General features: G+C 46.8%; 1 protein-coding gene and 2 long non-coding RNA genes across 10 annotated transcripts in view; 2 read left to right on the top strand and 1 right to left on the bottom strand.

Moving 5' to 3' along the window:
* Positions 1-18,339, bottom strand: part of exd (PBX homeobox extradenticle) — a 49,296-nt gene that overhangs the window by 22,469 nt on the left and 8,488 nt on the right. The gene's annotated exons all lie outside the window — the stretch shown is intronic.
* LOC148937559 (uncharacterized) lies at positions 9,501-11,350 on the top strand. The gene is made up of 3 exons (XR_016138246.1): positions 9,501-9,963; positions 10,169-10,583; positions 10,933-11,350. It is a non-coding gene; the product is annotated as an uncharacterized LOC148937559 (long non-coding RNA).
* On the top strand, positions 14,002-15,883 carry LOC105429812 (uncharacterized). Its single transcript, XR_968150.3, has 2 exons — positions 14,002-15,311; positions 15,399-15,883. It is a non-coding gene; the product is annotated as an uncharacterized LOC105429812 (long non-coding RNA).

The following is an 18,339-nucleotide window of genomic DNA, read 5'->3' as shown; positions in this document are numbered from 1 at the left end:
GAAAGGGAAGGGCTAGAGCTTCTTCTGCAAGACTCTAGAGAGACTCTGTAGACGTGCCATCGTAGAGGGATGTTTAAAAAAAAATTAGCATAGAATTTATAAACAGCTTAATTTCCAAAGAGAATTAGTTTATTTTATCATTTATATATTTATACTTTTATATTTATTATTTATTAGTCCAATTATTTTGGAGAAAGCTATTTTGGAGCTTTAAGCTTAAAGCCGGTTGTTTTCGCAATAATTTACAAACAATATTTTTCACAGGGGAAAAAATCGAATGTAATTTGAGTATCAGTTTTGAAAAACAGAAATGTCTCTCGTTACTTTCTCGATTAAGTGAACGCCGATCCGTTACTTCATCGATGACTTTACAAACGACATTGAAAATTGAATTACGATAGAGGAAAGGTGTGGCGAAATCAAATGGGAATGAAGTCAAATAAGTTTCAAAATCGTGGCACGTCCCGCGGTACTTCCACGGACGACTTAAGAAGGGGTTAACGACAGTCAACGCGGCCATTAAAACTTCCGTGCCGTGCCGGGAACTTTTCACGGTGCTGTAGGTAATTAAAAATGAAAAACCTCCGGACGGCGTCGCTCGCCCGAAGGCGGCGGAATAAAACGTCGGTTTACGGCGATGCGAAAGAACTTGCACCATTGAAAGTTAAAAGGCCAAGCAATTTCGATCGGTGATACGAGCGCTCGCTCTAAGGGTGGAAATAAATGTTTATTTTGCTTTCTCATCTGTAGATTAAATCATCTTATAATTCTCTCGATTTACGCAGTGGACATTTATTTTGTAATTTATAAAATACAAATTCAGGAGAAAAAGATAGTTGAAAGAAAGAAAGAAAAAAAAAAGAAAAAAAAAAAAAGAAATAATCTCCGTAACTTCCATAGCGCGTAATAATATACGATTATCATGAAAATCGTGTGTTCTATAAAATTATCTTTGAATTTAAAATCTTCTCCTTCTTGTTGGTAAAAGTTACAAACCAAAGAGTTTAACAGAGCTGCGAGCGAAATTGATATCAAATGTAAATGCGTGCGTACAAGTATTGTTGCAATATCTGGAAATTCCCGTAATGTAAATGCTGCAACAGTATTCCGTCTCGTTACGTATCCAATAGAGGAGTATAAGAAAATGTGCGAATTAAACGTTCTTTCGGAATTATTTTCGTGCTTGCGGGGGAGGCGGGCAGACGACGGGGTCGACGGCGGGGGTGGTTGGCTTACGAGCAATAATCTGGCTATTAGGGGGTGTAAGGGGCGGCTCTGCGTGCTGCCACGTTGAAGAGGGGCCAGGGATGGCAGCAGCCTCCTGCGGGGGTCCTTACAAGCGCGTAAACTCAGTTTTACTAGCAGTTAACATTTTACGACTCAGACGGTCTGCTCGAGCCGTTTGCTCTTGCTCTCGTTGCTCCCCCACATCTCTCTCTCTCTCTCTTTCTGCCACACTTTCCTGTTTTCTCTTCTCCTCTCTCGTTCTCTCTCTTTCTTTTCCTCTCTCTCTTTCTTTTTGTCTTTCACTCTCTCCACGATTGACACGTATACGATGAGTGAATCTCTATATGACATCCAGTATATAAACTCGTACTGCCTAACGCTAAAACGTAACGCTCATCGTTTTCGAGGGTCGTTTGCGAATGAACTACATTAATATGACGCCCCATTGAAAGGGGCCTATTTACAGGCTAATTGCACGAACAATTCGTGCGGCTGTGCCGCGGAGCAGCCAAGCGGCCTAAAGAAGCCGCAACGTCTCGGAAAATAACGCGTTAACATTAATGCTGACGTCTTCGATTACGGCAAGGGGAGGGGGAGGGAGCGAATAATAATGTGTGTAAAACCGGATTTGAAGGATTCGAGCGAGCGCGAATAAACACAAACGAACAACTTGTCTCGGGGCATTCCTTACGGGGGCGGCTTTAAGATCACAAGCGGATTATAATTTCGTGGGTCAAAACCTCGGATGTAGCCATTTCGCGCGATTTCCACTCGCTTCTCTCCATCCAATAAACGCTTCTCGCTTCTCCATTGCCTTTTAACATCCAGCGAAAATCGACCTCACATTTTCTCCTTCGTTACGTATCTGCTACGTATCTACTGTATCCCCGTCTGTCCCTTCCCGTATCCATCGTCGCCGCGCTGTTTTCCACCGCGAAAAGCGGGTAGCAGCCGACAACCCTTTGTTACCGTGCCTTATCTTAATTGCTTTCACGGGTTCCCGTTTAGATCAATACACACCGCCGGCGTCCTGCCACCGCTCTTCTCCGTTGCTCCGCTCCGCTTCACGAATCTAAATTATCCCGAGGGTTGTGTTTCGCGCGCGGATCTCGACCGTCCGTGCTCGCCCGCTCTCTCGCTCTCTCTCTCTCTCTCTCTCTCTCTCTCTCTCTCCCCCTTTCTTTCTCTTTCTCTTGCATATTTTAAGAGCACCGGTTGGAACTCCGTCGTAAGACTCGCCAAGATGACTTGAGTTATCGCGCACCCGGCGTCGTTCGCGAGATTAGGGCAGCTTTTCTCCACGATGTCGCTATTTTCACACAGATGCGAGGAAACGAGGTGCGAAAAAACGTCAGAATATCGAGGATGTGTTACTCAGATGTGCATCGGAACGTACGTACAAACAAGCGATAAAAGCGAGATAACGATTGCGCTATCAACTGGTAAAATTAACACCTTTGAAATTAAATAAACAGATGCATAAAATCAGAAAATTTTTTAAACTATTTGAGCGATACGATTAATAAAATTAACATGAGCTATTTGCTTTTTCTCGTTCAATTTTTTGTCTTTGCCACATGAATTATATGTTTAATTTGGGCGATCCTCTGTTTCGTGTAATATCAACTCTATTCCGTTTCTTCGTCCATTTTCCTCATTTTCTCGCCTTCTTTCTCACGCCTTCATTCCCTAATCCGTGCGGGGCAGGACGAGAAAAGAGAGAAAAGGGAAGGTGGCCGAGATGGCTGCTCTTTTAATTCGAGGGTGAATCCCGGGCAGTAGGGGTTCGTTTTCCGAGAGGGAATCAAGAGAGAGGGAGAGGAGGGAAGAAAGAAGCCGGTGTCTATGCCCCCCTGGGATCCGATATCGACGCCCCTGCCGTAAGAATATACCGAGCTCTCCTGATTTACGAAGGAAATCGAGACACCAAGCTCGTGTTTCGAAGCTCATCCTCCCTCGTTCGAGACGATGTGACGCAACGCTAACTCGCGTGCCGGTTTCGAATGTCGAGAAAAAAAAACGAGCACATACGATAAACGTGCGTTTAAACGCGCGATGGGAAAACTTTCATCGAAATTGAATATATATCCCGTTGTCTTGTCGAATTAAATTCACGCAAACATCGATTTCCAAACGCACGATTCGCGTTGCGTTTCTTCCAATATAAGAACGATTGTGACGAAAGTAAAGCTCGTTTGCAAAATGAATTCTAAAATACGTAGATTGTAATTCAACGCGTAAATAATTTTCCAAAATTTATATTCGTCTTCGTTAGTAGGAGTGAAATTTTTTCTCGCTTTAACACGCCGCCAAATTACCACACCGACGGTCCCATTCGCCCCATTCTGCGTCCGTATTCCGCTGATCGCGGATTTATCGGCGTGGAAGTTCCGGGTGCCGAGGCGACGAGAGCGGGACTTCTCGGTCGGGCGAATCTCGAAACTCTCTTTCTGCTCGTGGAAAACAATGTTTTGCGAAGTTCGGCGCTCGTTCGCGCGTATATCTCCCGCTTTATGTTGCTCGCGGGAGAGAGAAGAGAGCTTCTTTTCGGCGATTTCTTTCGCGCTCCGGCAATTCCGTACTTCCGCCGTCCAAAAAAGGATCTCGCGCGCGAACTGTGGTATTTCGCTCGCAACGCTCCGCGATGTTTTTCCAGCATCGACGTCGCCACCCTACCCCCGTTCTCTCTCTCTCTCTCTCTCTCTCTCTCTCTCTCTCTCTCCTTCTCTCTCTTTCGATCCCCATTCTATTTCTTCATCCTACGACTTGAATTCGCTCGACCATATCTTCGCCATGTTCCACCCGTCCAACTTTCGACCGCCGCCCACTCTTCCCTTTTTCCCTATTACTTTTCTTCCTTTTTCCAGCCACTTCCGCCGGAACACTCGTCCCCCTTCCCGTTCTCGCCGTGGCCGCCCTTTCGCCTCCCCCCCCCCGTACTCCTTCAACCCCGTAAATCAAAACTCGACGCGAAAACGCGGCCAAATGTACACAATGCGCGGCGCCCGATGTACCGGGTGTCCGGAACGATCGCCCGCGGCCATCGATTTCCGCCGCCCGGACAGGATAAGTGCAAAGATATGCTTCCCGAGAACGCTCGGCGCTTCGTTCCTCGGCTGCTTTGAAGACAGCATAAATCTCGAGTTTTTGAAATAACACGTCTAATATAAAACCGCCCCGCCGCCTTAATTTAATATCAATCTAAATCATTTATGATAATTTTTGCAATTTTATTCAAACATTTTTTGTGCTATTTCATAAAAATTTCATCAAGTTTCAAATAGGAAATAAATTCGAAAGTAACTTGAAGACGTTACCACCCGGTCTTTCTAACTCATGGAGAGAATAAAAGATTTGTAGTCAGGGGGCTGCAAAGATCGCGAAACGTCCCCCTGATTCGCGGCAAAGAGCGATCGGAGACGGCTTGGTGGGGTGGCTCGCTTTGTCGATGGCTGTGGAGGTCAAATAAAATTTTATGGCCGCGAAATCGCCCAATAATTGTTACGGCTCGCTTTGATCGCGTAAAACACGTCGTAAATGTCGAAAGGGCCGGGCCTCCAGTCGAATTATTCTTAACTCCCTTACGGTGGTATTACGTCGCATTATTGACTATGTTACATTCACATTCGCTAACTCCCTACGAAAAACGTGTATCCTTGCGATCTCTTATTCTTCGAACTAGGAGGGCAAAGACGCTACGTTAAATCCGTATCTAAAGTCATATAAAGTCATCGAAAGAAAAGAAATCGATTTCTCGATCCTTCACAATGTAAATTTTGATAAATGATTTGACTAAATTAATCTCAAATTCATTCAAATGAATTGAACTAAATATTCGAGATATAAATATAATTTAAAGTATCATTGTATATATTTTTTTTATTAAGGTTGAAACGTGAATATTTGAGACGATGGATGTGATTCGAAGTATTTAAAGTGCCACGAGAGCAGTGAGAGAGAACACAATGCCGTTAGCAGCTTTCGGTTATACAGTTTCTCAAGTATTACCAAGCCATTGTTCATTTCCATTACAGTCAAGCCGAGGAGCAACAAGTTTAATAGTCCTCGCATGCGGTTTTATCGCACAATGAATTTCTAAGCGATTGCACAGCGACACTGCGTTCGCCGGTGTTATATTGATCTCAGACTAACCGATCTCGATTACATGTTTTGCCTACAATAAAATAACGAGTAAAATATATACGGAAACCGTCTGTCGTAATATTAGAGGTATAATGAGATCGTGGGCGCTTATCTTAATTTATCAGACTAACGTCGTGGTAGATATCGTCACGATACGAAAGGCCGATACAATCTCTGCCGCGTGTAAAGCGGTTAGTAGTAAAGGTCCAGAAAGAGTAATCTGAATACATAACTCGTAAGTTTGCCTTTTAAATCTAGAAGCGATTTAAAGCGGATTTTATCGTGAGCACGATTACGACATCGTACTACTTCGTACGACGTCGCATTTCTTCTGTAAAAAAGGAAAACACGCGACACATCGGCGACTCGCCGAGAGAAACGCGAGAGTCATTTCTGAGTACCACCGAGTGTACAGCCGGCGGCGTGTCCGTCTTTGCGCGAGATGCAGCCAAGTTGTGCCGCGCGAGACCGCGTGCAACCGAGAGGTCAGGCGAGAGATCTTTTAATGAAACGCGGATGTTAGAATGTGGCAGGAACGCTGCAAAATGGTCTAGGCGTGCTATGTACCCGGCGTGTACCACGTACCGGCGCGCGCGCGCGCGCGCGCGCACACACACACACACACACACACACACACACACACACACACACACACACGAACACACACACACACACACATACGGACGCATCTCTTAGTTTATACGGGGACGAGACGTGAGCGCGGTATCGGTGCTAGAAGACAGGCACGATGGTATAACTACGGAAGGCATCCGGCTCTAGGATACGTATACATATATACATACATATCTATATAATATATATATTTGCGCGTACACATGTATGCACGTACATAAGTATGTACGCGGAGGAAAGTGCGGCGTCTCGAGGCAAATTAAGTCTCCCCTCCCCCGAAGCTGAGCTTCGGCTTCGTTGTTGAAGTGGCATTCCTGCTCAGGAAACCCTCGAGGACTTGTCTCGGCTTGGCGCACTCACGTACACCTCGCGGCTAACGATAACCAGACTTTTTAATGGCTTAATAACCGCGGGGGAACCGCTCGCGCGTCGGAAATCGCGCGAGAATCGCTCGCGGCTACGTGGCTCGCTTGCATCGGGAATTAAATCACTCGGAAAGAACGCGCCCGCCGAGATAATTACCGAACGATTGCGAAAACGTCTGCGGTCGGAGCTAAGAATAATCGTGAATTCGACGCGTGAGCCTCGCTGGATTTCACTTCGAGTCTACCTATCGCGGCCATCACAGCGGTAGGCCGCTCGTCGTTACGAACTCGTCGTTAACTCTCGCGCGTTTGTGAAATCACGAGATTTTTCCTCACGAGTATCGTTTCTGTCGTAACGATTCTATATAGATCCCGGATTTCGGAACTCGCGCGTACACCCTACACAACTGCGACGTTCACAGAGACGCGTACGGGGGATAGAAAGACGAAGTGTATCTATCTCCTTTTTTTTTCGTCCGAGGCAGCCCTGATGCGACCGTATCAGCGAAACTAGTTAGCCCCGAGTCCACATTGTTGCGAGACAATGCCAGGCACGAGAGGGTAGAAGCGGTAGATAAAAAGGTCGAAGGTGGTGCTTCACCGCCGCGAGACGCAGCGCAAGAGAGAAAGGGGGGAGCAACGAGCGAGGGGGAGGCGGGCAGAGGGGGTATTAATAAAGGGTTGCATGTCGACGGGGCGCGGGGCAGGCGCGCGAGGGATGAAGAAATTCTTATTGCCTGGCAAGTCCGGCTTTTCCGCAATATACAGCGCAGGTGTACCGAATGTGTGCTCTCTCTCCCCCTTCCGCTCTCGCGACCTCGTCCGTAGAGGGTGGAAACACCCCTCGCACGCATGGTCAGTGCCGTATTCCGTATCCCGAAGACCACCCGATCAGCCACCCACACGTCGTCCTGCCGCTCCGGCCGCTTCGCCACGTTCGGCAAAATGAACCGGAATAGCGTCGATCTTTACGAGCGCGTGAAAAAAAAAAAAAAAAAAAAAGAAAAAAAGAAAAAAAACATTTCTTTTATGATCTTTACAGTGCACATAAACTATCGCGTTATACGATAATTACGAGTCGTTTCGCATTTCATCTCTTTCTGTTAATTATCAAGCCTTTCGAGTCGACGCGCTACTGTAACACATATGTCGTTACTTTCCAGTATATTCATAAATATCGCTAGGTATATCTAGGTTTCTAGTGCTGAACTCTAACATTGTACGCGAGGTGTGCTAAAAATATTCGCTGTATAAAGCAAAAGGAGGACGACGCTTGTATGTTCCACATTGTATATCCATTCATACCTACCCGCGGTAGATCGAAACGAGCCGATCGCAATGTCGATGATAGAGCATCGCCGTTGTAAGAGAGTTTACGAGTGCGGGATATAAGAGGCACGTTTCGTCCGGTACACTGTAAAATTCAACAGTGACGGTAATCGATTAAATAAACACGACAGGAAAACGCCTACGCGCGCGTCGGTCTCTCTTTCTCCCCGCTTATAGTCTGTAAGTCCCGTCGACGGAACAGGTCCATAACGCCTAATGACTCTATAACCTTGTTTATGCCTGGTAGAAGAGCCGACCCTCAGCAACAAACTGGAAAACGGACCAGGAATGGACTCAATCCGTTTCTATTTCACGCGCGATAAGCCGCCGCCGCCGCCGCCGCCGCCGCCGCTGTCGTCGCTGGCTGCCAGTCCATGAGCTTATAATAAAGTCGGTATCGAAAATAACACGAGAATCCGACGAAATTCCGAGAGGATTTCCGCGATCACCGAGGGTGGCCGATCTATTTAGCGGCTAACCGTATCCATCCCACGCGCGATAAGCGCAAATACGCAGGAATGCGAGATCGTGATAGCACTATCGATAATGGCGTATTTATGGTGAAGACCGGAAGAGGGTGAAGTCGCGAATAATTCGCGAACGTAATGATATATTGGTTTCTTCTTTTTCTCGGGAAATAACGCGCCACGCGCCCGTGCACGCGCGTTACATTTTATTCGGGAAGATTTACGCTCTCGCGATTTCTCGAGAAATCAGAATGTGAAATTCCGCGGAATAATACCGCTTTCCGTCTCTCGCGAATGACTGGAATTTTTTCTCCTTCGTCTCTTCTTCTTCTTCTTCTTCTTTTTTTTTTTTTTTTTTTTTTTTTTTTTTTTTTTTTTAGCATTGTCCGTGTGACGAGCGTGTGTCGAAAAATTCTGCTGAGTGGAGTGTTTCCTTACCGAGTCGTCAGCCGGCCGAAAGCCCGTTTCCACCGTATCGTCCCTCTTGCCAGGGGGTGGGCGAACACGTCGGCCACGATGCAGAGGGGTAGCCGGTGGATAGAAGAGAGGATGGGGGAGAAAGAGAGAAAGAGAAGAGACAGGGACGGCATGGAAGGGGTGTACCGACGGTTTCTGGGGGTGGAGGCGCAGGAGGCAACGTGGCGTATTGATCGAGTAGCTCTTGCGTCGAGACCAACGCCACTTTCGGGCCACCCGGTATACGCGTGCGCATGTGCGTGTATGTGTGTATGCACGAGTCGATGCCTATGTAGCCACGGACCGACGTGCGTTGTATATACAGAGTGCTTCACGTAAAATGATGCGGTCGTGTGTCTCAAAGAGTTTTCGAGATGAAAGGAATACGAGAAAAATTTTTTTAATTAAACAGATAAAAATTTATACGAAACTGGAAAAGAGATCTAGAGAAAATAAGAAGACTGGATGGAAAATTCTTATCTCGAACCTATTTCGATCGCGATATTCGCGAGAGATTGTAAGTGTCCTAATAATAAATCACTTGTGAATTTCTTAGAAATTTCCTTTCGCCTCGCACTCGAATACTCGAGAAAGCTGTCCGCCGCGAATTCTCGCCGATCCGAAAGAAAGACCGACTATGGGATTAATAGAAAATTCATAACTGAAAGTGTCGTATTCTGCATCCGCGTGCGTATACATCCGCGTGCGATGGACCAGACTGTACGTGCGCGCCGCGAGGAGAACGAGAGGCAATGGTCAGAAAATAACTCAGTCGGCGCGTTTCCGCGTACAAACGCACGCCCGTCTCTCTCTCTCTCTCTCTCTCTCTCTCTCTCTCTCTCTCTCTCTCTCTCTCTCTCTCTCTCTCTCTCTCTCTCTTCTCTTTCTCTCGCTGTGTGTGTGCGCGCGCGCGTGTATAGTCGCGTCTGTGGATGTGGATGTGGATGCTGAAAACACCATGATCTATGGCGTGTGCATCCCCGCGAATAACGTCAAGGCACTTGGCCTGGAAAATCTCCGGAGTGCATTCGCGCGGATGCACCGGCGGCAGCCGGCGTATCGCATCCGTGCGCGCAAACGCATAAACGTCAATGGACGGTGCACGAGGAAGGGGACGTTACTGCTCTTTCTTTGTCATCTCTCTTCGTCGTCATCGCCGTCGTTGTCGTCGCCGACGTCGTCGTCGAGCAACTTTCGCTGCGAAGTGCGTGTCGGTGATGCGGTCTACGAAAACGTCGGGCGGCGGCGCGGCGAAAATATCGGCGATGTAATTTTGAACGGGCCCCGTTTCTCCGGGGACCTGTGGGAAGTTCTCCCTGGCGAATTTATGAGTCAGCCACCCGGTGAGCCACCAGGGACACTAACGATAACTTCGAAACTGTCAAACTATCGATATTTTCCGTTTGAATGTTTCTCAACTTATTTTCTTGGTTTATTTTTATTAATAGGTTTTTATTAATTTTTATTAATAGTTATTAATAGGTTATTAATAGAGTTATTATCGATATTTATAGAGTATGATCTATAGCGAAGTTATCTTTATTTAAGTATCGCCGACCACTCCGGCAGCTCTAGCACACAGCGTCGAATTGGCCACTTTATAGCGGAGCTATATGCATAAAACTGAAGAGCCTTTACGTGCCCCAGCCGCAGAGTGTGACTAGTGAAATTATTCTAGACGCACTTTATACCCGATGCCAAAACATCCACGATAAAACCTAACGACGATAGGTGCTTTCCCGTGTGCGCATCCTACAACTATACTGTAGGACCAATCCCATCAGAAAGATCGAAAGTCGTCAAGGAGGAAAAGGTCAAGGTTCAATTTCCGACTGGGATCCTTTGGGCGATTTAAAATTTAGGATTCCATCAGAGCCCGACGGTCTTTCGACGAGCTCTTTCCACACGGTAGCACGGTAGAATCCTCTCGAACGAAATCAGGATGAGAAGAGAGATCTTATCGGTAAGGATTTTTTGGTGAAAATTAATACTGATTCCAACCATGGCGTATTCAATTTTAATTATGAAAACTGCTAATTATAAATCTATTTTTAAAATGTAAAATGTAAAAATTTTTTAAAAATAAAATTAGAGATTCCGAACTCTGATTTAGTTTTTATAATTAGATATAAGACTCTTTTCCTGGGAGAAAAATGTTGAAGTATTAAAAAAGAAAATTTAGAAAAAGATATTTGATTACTTGTAACTAAACTAAGACAATAATCGTCGGAATTGTCTCTTCGAGTTCTCTTCGAGTCCGTTTTAGAATTGAGAAATTTTTCACGCACAAAGTTGAGCTTTCCTCTTTTAAGGATGGACAGGATGTGGTCTTCTTCACGTTTCGTCTTCATGCTGATGGCTCCCATGAGTGCCGTAAACGCACACCTCCTGCCGGTGCATCATCATTGGAAAAACCACCCTCACCTTTTCCCTCTCGGCTCTACGATTCTTCGGTTTCCGAGTTAACGAAGAGAGTTGTCTCTTACATGCGAAACATCGCCCGGCCAAGCTTCAAGTTTTGGCACGAAACTTTCCGCGATATTCTACGCTGCAACTTCGTTATCCACATCTAACCCATAAATTGTACGGTATACAACTTCAGTAATCTTACTTTTCTAGATTAGAAAGTAGCGAGTGCTTCTCATAAGAGAAACATAAATTTGCATTTGAATATCTCTTTAAATAAATATGATAAAATATAACTGTGTGTGTACGGCGCGCTTTATATAATATGATTTTTTATTAATCCGGTCTCTATATTAACATGATGTATAAAAGATATACTTCTATATCGGAATAACAGATTGAAAAAACGCGCTCTCAGACTCTAATGGAGCCATAGACATCAGACATAGCCTATAGAAGGGCCAGAGAGGGCAATCCGTCCCTGAGGAAGGGTGGACGGTCGCCACTGTCGGCTCAGCTTCATCCCCACCGAATCCTCGTCGAGGGGGAGGGCAAGGCGCTCAATATCAAATCGTGGAAAAACCGTCGGTGGAAATATCGAGGATGGAGCTGAAGACGTATTATTGTGACTCGGTCGACCATAGCTCGTCCCTTCTTTTTCCCTTACCTTAATCTCGATAAATTTTTATCTTCTATCTTCCCTAAGTTTGATATACCTTACCTTGAATATCGCGCCTCGGCGAGGAGAAACGGTGCATTTTCATTAATTAAACGTTACTAATGATGAGAAATATACGTCGAAGAGAGATTAAATTCCGGTGAGATTGATAAAACCGTCCTTTTGTCGGCACTGTAAGCGAGCGTTATCTTAATTTATTTGAGATTTATTCTAGAAAAGGGAAACGCGAAACTTTTTCACGCGTTTTATATATCCCCGTGCCCCTTACTTTGCACGTGACACGTCATTATTAAGGGATCTTATTAGCGCGAGTATAGAGGACCGCCAGCGAAGTTGCGCGCATCTGGACCCCCCGGTATCGACACACATACACAAGCACGTATACATATCCGCACATCGTATATCGGCTTGGTAACGCCGCATACATAGAGACAAGGCAACCATCCCGCGCTTTGCGGCTGCCAAGACATTTTTCTCACAGCGCCGTTGTGCATGCATAATGCATGCACATGCAGGGGGAAGGAGGGCTGGTTGGCTCTGCTGCCGCAGACTCCTTACGCGGCGAGAATTCGAAATCCTTCGCCGTGACAATTTTTCTCACCGCCTTCCCTCGCCCCCTCCCTCCTCACCGCCCAACCGCCTCCGTAAAGATGATGGTCGCCCGTTCCGGTAACCTCCTCGCGTAAAAATGTCGGAATCAACAAGATGGTACCGTGTGGCGTACATTTTCTACCTCGTGCATACCGGATACCCTGAGAATTTCCGAGATTTCTCCTTTCGGTCCTTTCCCCCGTCTCCCGTCTAACGATTCATAAAAAATACACGGAACGAGCGAGCGTGAATGATAAATGTCTCGATACGACGGCGGATACGTTTAGGTTCGACGCTCTAAACGCGATGCCGAAAATGCGCGACAATTTTAATAATTCAACGTGGAGACACGTACAAAGCGACTCGGCAATCTCTCACATCGCGTTTCATTTCCCTCGGATCTCTTTATTTATCGAGAATCGAGAAAATTGAGAGGATGCCAAATTGGCGCGTACTCGACGACTAGCGAACCTCATACGCTATTTGTAACAAGTTTTCTTGCAAAGCACATGGCACAAAGAGGATCGCCGGTGGTACAGCGAAGGTGTCGACGATTCCTCGTGTACGCTCTCGTATCAACCGTCATATTCGAGAGCGACATAGCCGGCGCTTCTGCGGCAGACACACGGGACCTGTTGCTGTCGAGTTTACGGTGTTTTTACGAGCGACGTTACAGCCACCCCTGAGTACGGGGGTTGAACACACCCTAGCCGTAGAAACGATATCCCTCTCTTCATTGCCGACACCTATGTGAGCACCGTCATGGACGAGAAAGAGAGAGAGAGAGAGAGAGAGAGAGGGAGGAAAAGTGTGGAAATGCGAAGGAGAAAATGGTTCTTTGTCTCTCAAACAACGTGTCGGATAATGACTTTAATCACCGTAGGACAGACAAATCCACACGATTACGAGATTTTCGGTGGAAATTTCGACGAATGTCGTTCCATAATGGAATTTAGAGAAGACAGTTGCGAGAAGATTCCTGAAGATCGCTGGATCTCTATTCAACGTTTCGAATTAGCACTTTGTGCTCGATAGCATCTTTCGCTTTACCCCGAATAACAACAATGGGGCCGACTTATTGTAACTGAGCGAAGACGAGTGGACGGCATCTTCCTGGCATCTCCTGGAGCGGATTCCACGGGGAATCGCAAACTGCGAATGGAACAAAGTTCGCGAGATTCCGCGGCGATAGCAAAACGCGGCGCGGCTGCGACCGAGGAAGAAAGACCGAGGTATAAAGCGAACCGCGGCGCGTTTCCGCGCTGACTTCCGGCGAGACGACGCGGCGCGTATACGCGGGCGGAGAGGATGGGTCGACGGTAAAACAAGCGGTAAGTTTTGCGAGAGTTGCGAAAGTTTCTCCTCCCGGCCGTCGTAGCCGGGACGAAAGTTTCCAACTACGCGGAGTTTTGTCTCGCGCAATTAGAAGTTCCCTGTATTATTCATAGCTGACGTCGCTCTCTACCTCGTTCCCCCGTCCTCCCCCCCCCCGGTCCCACCGTCGCTTTTCCGTTCCTCTCTCTCTCTCTCTCTCTCTCTCTCTCTCTCTCTCTCTCTCTCTCTCTCTCTCTCTCTCTCTCTCTCTCTCTCTTCTTCTTCTTCTCTTTCTCGTCCATCCACGTCGGTGGATGTACCGCGCCGCTTCTTCGTAACGCGCAAAACTCAAAGACCACCGCGGCGAGAGAGGCGCAAGTCGCGTACGGTTCATGAATTTTAATGAAATCTCGAGCCCGAGATGGAAGCTCCTTCGCATTTCCTCTCGCCCTGCCCCACCGCGCCGTACCCTCTCCCTTCGCGCTCCTTTCTCTCTCGCTCTTTTATCCGCCGGCATCTCTCGCCCGTTATGCGTCCGCGGCCGCATCTCACACGCCGCGGCGAGCATCTCCTTCGCCGCTCTATGCACCGCCCCGTAAATGGCGTGCACATTGCACCCCACCGCAAAAACGGGAGAGAAGCGGACTCCCGGGGGCCGCCGACCGTGCGGTATCGCGATATATTCCGGCTACGTGATACTTGAATTCGAATTGGTATTCGCGAGGAATAATAATGGAATCGCGGTTATCGTCGAATTAGAAATTAAAATAGCCTCTCCCCCTCTCCCTTCCCCTCCCCCCCCCCCGTAAAAAATGCTAGACCGGAGATATACCATACGCGGGATATATCGCGGAATTAACGTAAAGAGATAGTGCAACGGCGGCGTGGCTGACGCGAGGCGGGAACAACCGCGTCCGTGTGTGTGCCGGCCTCTAATTTGATTCGCGATAAAATTATGCCCGATATATTCCTTCGATGACGGACGGAAGGGGAGGAGGGGGAGGGGGAAGGGGCGACTCGCATTGAGGATGAGCTGTCACTCTCCTGTCATCTGGTACTCAGACGGAATTGGAATGGAGTTAGATCAACGATAACGCTCGCATTTGCGCGCGACAGAGTAAGTGGCATTCGCACATACACACACGTACACACACGTACACACACACGCGCGCGCGCGCGCGCATAATCGCAGGCTTCTTTCCGACGAGGACTGACAGTGGCGATTGTGAGGTCGTCGCGTGTCTGGAGTCGCCTGCATATATATGAAAACGAGACAGTATGATACTTATTTCGCGGCGAGGAGCAGCACGAGGTTATTGTTATCCCCCGCCCCCCCTCCTTTGAGGGTGGCACGCCATTCACTTGTCACTTCGGGTCTCTACTCGAGGAAGAATATAAGAGGGAAAGCCGGAGAACGCGCCAGAGGAAGGTGGAACTTTGACGGTAGAGCTGTGAGCTATATCTCGTCAGGTAGCTGACATCGCATTTTACAACGTATTAACAATTAATTTTCTTGCTGACAAATATTTATAATTAACCAATTTAATTATAAATCAAATTACGCCAGCTAAATAAATTACATGTAAACATAATATAAATGCGATGCGAACTAATTCGGGTTTTCCATTCTCACGCGGAAAAATTAAATCACGCTTGATGGGCGTCTCTCGCGGAGAACAACAATTTGGAGCAAGACAGAAAGTGAGTTAATTATATCTTTTGAATTTACTTTTGACAGAAAGCAACGAGATGAGTGAAATGAAAAATAAGTTTTTTTTCTTTTTTTAGGGGACGATGGGAGATGACGAGGAGCGGGAGGAATGATTGGAAGCCGGATAGTAGAACGCCGTTAGTTAGAAGGAGGCAGAGTAAAGTCCCAGCGGGGACGAAAAGGGCCTAACGATCCCAAGCTACGAGCTTCTCCTCGCCCCATGCAATCTCCATAGAATTACCATACGATTAAGAGAACGCCGGCCCACGGCGCGCGTATAGGAGCCGCCGAGAGTAGCCCTCGAGAGTCTTCCAATTAGCCTCTCGAAAGATCACTCTTCCTCTCTCGTCCACACCAACAAGACGTGAATGCACCGAGATAATCTAAAATCGCCGAACCAACGCGCCGATAAATTGTATAGAATATAAGCGTAGAATGTACGCGTGTATTTATTATAGTTCATATGCAGAAATTATCCAATCGTAATTTAAAAGAGTACGTTGTCCAATACACACCGAGTAAGCATAATGTAAAGCATAATTTAATTATATTAATTCGCATCGATATGTTATAGCTCATATAACATATAAAAATTATCCAATCTTAATTTTAAAAACATACACTGTCCCGTACACACCGAGTGTGAAACATAATTTAATTGTATTAATTCGCACCGATATTTTATAATTAGTTAATCGCCACGCTTCAAATTTCGAAAGAATATTACGTTTTCTCTTGCCTACGCTCGCAAGTAATTTGTAAGGCAACATCTTGTTCGTAATCCAAGTTTTCTGATCTCGGATATATTCTAAAATATCGTGCGCGCACGCGCGTGCGACACGCGTGAGCGCGTATTCGCGAGGAGAGTTTATAGTACATCGCGACAACACGATGCGGCTTTCCTTCTCTTTCCTTCGCTCGGTTTACGAGCTTATTTTACTGGATTTTTATGATATAACGTACCCGCACCTAGCTCGAGCCCGCAGTTTATAGGTTTGCGAGATTTTATCGTGGCGTAACGTATGGTTTGTTAAATCGACCTCTTGCGCTCGTAGATGCGCACACACACGTACACACACGCTGACACACGTGGCATGTCACACGCGCACGACGAATTCCGCAAAACGTCTCTCTCTCTCTCTCTCTCTCTCTCTCTCTCACGATGACGCAAGATGTTCATCTCGACTGGAATAGCCAAGTGGATCTGTTTATTTGATGAAAATTCGAGAGATCGACCCTCCTCGAACCAGAAGTATTTTTACACTCGAAAAAGTAACGCTTTAACGAAGTGCGCGTTATCAGGCTTAAATTAAAGCACCGAATAATAAGAGCGTGGCCTCGTCGCAGAAGCAATGACCATAACGACGACTTCCGGTCAGCAACTCCGCGCAATTAAAGCGACTTAAATGCAATTCCGTTAACGGTACGCGCTACAACTGTCGTGTACGACTCGACAGCACAATAGTTTTTCATCTTCTCTCTCTTTTTCCTCCTCCCTTCTCTTTCTTGGATTCTTCCTCTTTTGTTTCCTATCGACATCGCGATCGGTATGTTAAAAACCAGTTCCCGCACAGTGCTTAAAACACCGCTCATCCTACGTGACGTATCTGTTTTTTTTTTTTTAAATTAGAGACAAACATTGGTGGTTGCGAGTTGTCAGCCTGAGTAATTAACAGTTTGAAAGATACGGTGAAAAAAATAACGCGATGACGACACTTGAGGCGTTTGCCGATAAAGCCCGAAACAACAGCGCTCGCGTTAATTCTCGCGAACAATATGTGCTTACGTTATCTGTAAAGCGAGCATTACGGTAATTCCGCTACTTGATAATACGACTACGCCGTGTCTTTATCAGCGTCTGCGTGTGTGTGAGCACACAATGCATAATAACTCGCGCCGTATTGCGGCCCGTCTTTTGCCCGTCACCGTTGCGAGGCGGACTCCGCGCGCCGCAATTAGCGCGAATACGTGACGCGTAATCGGCGAGGTTAATTAAAGCGGCTCATGAGAATCGGCAGGATTTGCGCGGGAACACCGAGGGAACGAGTGTGCTCGTTAAAAAACCGTTTTCCCCGTGTCAACGAAAGCGGGGTTGTGCACTCCTGCGATTTAACGCGAGCGTGGCGATCGAGGGCTTCGCAATAAATCAGTGCGCACGCATTTACGGCGGACTCTCTCGAATCGGACAAATCTCGTTAGTCGACTCCGTGAAGTTCGAGACTCGAGAGGACGAGACGGAGAGAGGGAGAGAGAAAGAGAGAGAGAAGATAACAGAGAAAGAGAGATGGGTAAGAAGAGGGGAGCGGAGAAGGTTCTCCGGTTCACCTTGGGATACTGGAACCCCATCTGCATGCGATCGCAAATGAAGAAGAGACAGAGATGGAAGCAGAAAGAGATAGAGAGCGGGACAAGAGGGAAGGAGGGAGGGAGAGGGGAGAAGAGAGAGAGAGAGAGAGAGAGAGAGAGAGAAAGAGAGAAGGAAGAGAGCACGGGAAAGGCGCGGGTACAAGAAGAAAAGAAAAACGAAGCTAGGGGAACGACATTCCAGCTGGAGCCGGAATAAGCGTCGTCAACCTCTCGAAAACCGAAGCCACGTTTTGTACATTGTAACAATAACAGGACGCGATACGTACGATTGAATTTCCCCAAACGCGATCGTATTTCTTAACGTTTTCGAGCGAGCAAATCTCTCGTCCACACCTGAAACGAGGTGGATGTTTACATAAAATTTTAATTAAAATTTATTCTCAATTAAGATTCGAGATCTGTCAATGGAAATTCGCCGCTGCGCATATTTCTCAGAGAAACGAATCGCGTTCTTAATCGCTGACGGAGAATCAGTGAGCACGAGTGTGCTCGCTCGACGTGTTGAAGAAAGTTCGATGTCGTACTCGCGTAATAAATGAAAGCAAACGAAGCCATTAATTACGAGAGATAAAGGGCGGGGGTGAATCCAGCATGAAATGCGCTCTGCGCAAATCAAGGTCGGCCGGTTGTAGCGAAACGCAACGCGAGACT

The sequence above is a fragment of the Pogonomyrmex barbatus genome, unplaced genomic scaffold, assembly GCF_055798465.1.
Source record: "Pogonomyrmex barbatus isolate J1 unplaced genomic scaffold, ASM5579846v1 scaffold13, whole genome shotgun sequence".
NCBI lineage: Eukaryota > Metazoa > Arthropoda > Insecta > Hymenoptera > Formicidae > Pogonomyrmex > Pogonomyrmex barbatus.
The sequence above is the reverse complement of the archived record's forward strand: the minus strand, read 5'-3'. Positions and strand labels throughout refer to the sequence as shown.